Here is a 3,780-nt window from a genome sequence, read left to right as displayed (position 1 = left end):
CTTCGATCTGCTACCCCCTTATTCTTCCCATTTTGAACTTTTTGCCTCTACTCTCAACACTCAACAAGGAACCTGGTGACTCTTTTAAGATTCTCCTACGAATATCTTGTCCAAGAATCGAATCTCGAACTTCATCAAAAGTCATCTTACCACTCCCAAATTAATTACTTACAGCAGTGACGAATCCTGACCAATTACCTAGTAATGAGGATACCAACAAGACTTTTACTTGATCAACGAATTTAATATATTTCAAGGGACGCTAATATTGGTATAATAGAATTAAATTTATTCACATGATGAGCTACACAATCACCTTCATTCAATATTGTGGCAACTAACAAGCTAATCAAATAAATCTTATTTAAATGAGACGACTTTTCAAACATATTTGAAAAAGCCCTTATCAAACCATAAGTAGTCGTTTCCTTGATGTAATGGTAAGCAACGTTCTTCGCGAAAGTCAATCTAGAAACCCCCGTAGATAACATGTCTAATAGCATTCAGTATTCCTTCTTCATTGAAACTGGTTTCTTCTCTTCAAGCGGTTCGTGTACTTTTTTCTGATACAAATAATATTCAATCTGCATCTTCCAACAGCCATAATCATTGCCATAAAAATTTTCAATCTTTACATTCCAGTCTTCTGTCATTGCTACCACTCGCCTGAAAACCTAGGGTCTTAATACCAGTTGTTGAGTATACATTAATGAAATAAAAAAAACCAGAGCAAATAAAAAAGAATAAGAAAATAAATGACAATCACAAAAGACAATAATTTACGTGGTTCAGATATATCTACTCCACGCGTCGCGCTAATTTTGTATTAATTTATCAAAATTATGTTATATTAGGGGTTACAATTATAAGAGCATGTTTATAATAGAAGAAACTAGTTTTATCTCAACATGGGCCAAATCTGACCGCGCTTAGGGCCTGAACGTACGGCTCAGGGTCATGAGCGTCAAGAAAGACCTTGGTTGATCTTGGTTGATCTGCTCAATGCTCTTGAGGAAATGCTTAGCCTGAACAACCAATACTCTACATACTTAACAATCTGTACCAAAATTATTTCAAAAGTTACTATTTTCAATTGTTAGGTGATAAATTTAAAAACAGTATTCATATTTTAGTGTGTATATTTTTATTTTTATTTTTATTAATAAGAAATAAATTATAGAATAAAATGATATATATATATATACTTTTATTGATATTTTGAGCCTCATTCTTTATTAATAAGTGAACCGTGTACCAATTTGGTTTAATTTTTTTCCGGTTTTACTCTTTCTAATTCTTATATGTCCTATAATTCTCTATATATATTATATTTGAAAACAAATTCTTTTTTGACCCTTTTTTGATCCACCTATCTCTTACAGTTCTATATATCCTTTATTAAAGTAATTAAAATATTGAAATCTTATTATAATGATATTTCTTAATTCATACACGTCACAAACTTATCTGTTGAGCATCAACAAATATAATTTTATAATTTTTATAAATTAATTATCAACAATTTTAATATATTGGGAACGCAATATATATACATACTTAAACACGTTTTAGATACATAATTTAATAAGATATTGTATTATAATCATATCTAAATTGTAATTCTTGATCATACATGCCATACAATTCTCAGTTGAGATCATACTAAAAAATATATGGCAAATAAAAAAGTATAACTATTCAATAATTACTTTTATATTTCTTCAATCTGGAATTAGGTAATGGTGTTGTTACGCCTGGATTCCTTCAGATGGATGAACAGGCTTCAGCCTCTGTGAAAGTGGCTCTGGCTTAGTACTAAAACTGAAGAGAATGCGAGGGTTTGTACCCCCAATTCAGCTCCAGCGTGAGAATAAGAATCTGGTAGTAAATGGGTAGAGAATACAAGGAAAGCAGAGTGTTTTTAAGAGAGAATGTGTGTATGTTTTGTCTTACTTTCCAAGGGGTTTTATACCCAATTTTGCCATGAATTCTCATCTGTTACTCATCATTAAGGAAGGAGTGAAAAGGGGGCGTTATGCCTCTTCTGCTTTCCAACGGTCCTGAAGAAAGATGGGCCTTGGCCTGAGGCTCTCCGTGGGCCTTCGGCTTATGGGCCTGGTGGACCTTCGGCCCAATAGCTCACTCGTCTGATGGGCCTTCATTCAGAGGGCCTTATTGGGCCTACAACCAACATGTCCCTGCCCTTCGGCTGGGCCTCCGGGCGGGACGATGGACATTAATTCTGGCCCAATTGGGGCGAAGAAACCTTAGGGTGACCGCTTTGGTTCCACCTCGATCTTCGTTCGTACACGTGGCAAACTTGTGGGAGCTTGTGGCGCATTAAAGTGACAGTTGTTGGCCTTCATTTTATGGCTCAATCTCAGCCATTGAATCTCAACCGTTTTAATCTGGGACGTCCATTTTAAAACCCCCAAACGTCGCCCTTTTAAAATTGTTTTGGGCGCCTATATAAGAGCCATTGTGTATTTCTTTTCTTTTTTATCACTTTCATTTTTTTCTCCACAACAATAATCATCGTCAAGTTCACAAGTCACGGGCAATAACAACTCAACTTTTACAGATCACCCCATTTCAATCCAGGAGCATCTTCAAATTAGTAAGTCCCCTTCCTTTTCTCAGTGTTATTTACATTTCCATGCAAGTTTTTGAGTTTTTACAGGTTTTGCATGCAATTCCAGTGGTTTATCTTTCCTTTTTTGGGCTTTTAAGTGTATTTTGTTATTGTGTTTTGGGGTTTTTTGGTTTATGGGGCATTCCTGGGTAAGCAATAGGAGTTTCTGGGTTGTGTTAGTTTCTGGGGCCTCCCATTGGTTTAAAGATGGCATGCAAGGCATTTTTTGGCCAAGAACTCTCTTCGGTGGCTTCTTGGCCTAAGAACGTCCTTCGGGAGCCGACCCAGGGAGCAGATAGGCGGTTTGGAGTTTAAAGATGGCTGGCGAAGGGTTTCTGGGGCAAGAACTTCCTTCGGGAAATTTGCCTTTTGTGACATCCTTCGGGAACCGACTCCAGATTCTTTTTCTGTTCGCTCGGTTTTAGGATGTGTACTCGGCCATTTATCCTTTCATTTTTCTTTTGTCTTGTCCCGAGTACATGGACTAATGTCTCTCTATTTCCGAATACAGGGACATGGACAGAGCAAATCGCCCTCCAGAGACTTGGGACCCAAGGTCGGGCACTTTGGCGGGGACATCTTCTATTCGCCCTGAGAGAACGGGTCGGGATCTCTTCAGATCGGCGGTGAACAACCGGTCAAAACTATCGAAGGAGAGGATAATTCAGACGTATTCTGAGTTCTTCGTTCCTCGGAACTTCTACTAGCTTTATGCCCCCAAGGAGAATGAGCGGATCTACAATACTCCCGGAGTGCCGGAGGGGTACGGCGACTGTGCTGTCGGGATTTCGGAGGCGACGTTCAAGTGCGGCTTTCGAGTGTCGACACTGAAGATAGTGAAGCATGTCTTCAAACAAATATGGATCGCTCTGGGGTAGATGGACCCCAATGGGTTCATCCACATTAACTGCTTCCAGAACAGGTGCCTTCATGCAGGAGTTACTCCTACTCCGAGGCTATTCTGGTGGCATTACGACTTCTGGAGGAACCCGAAGAGCCCGGGGTTTTATACCATCGCTCGTCGGGATGGTCGGGCGGATTGGACGGCCAACAATTCCAGCAACAAGAACACCCATACTCACTGGTACTTCGTGAGTGGGCAGAGGTTGGCCCTAATGTCCGTCTGGCGGGATGTGAATCCTTCGCTG

The sequence above is a fragment of the Apium graveolens genome, chromosome 10, assembly GCF_009905375.1.
Source record: "Apium graveolens cultivar Ventura chromosome 10, ASM990537v1, whole genome shotgun sequence".
Taxonomy (NCBI): domain Eukaryota; kingdom Viridiplantae; phylum Streptophyta; class Magnoliopsida; order Apiales; family Apiaceae; genus Apium; species Apium graveolens.
The sequence above is the reverse complement of the archived record's forward strand: the minus strand, read 5'-3'. Positions refer to the sequence as shown.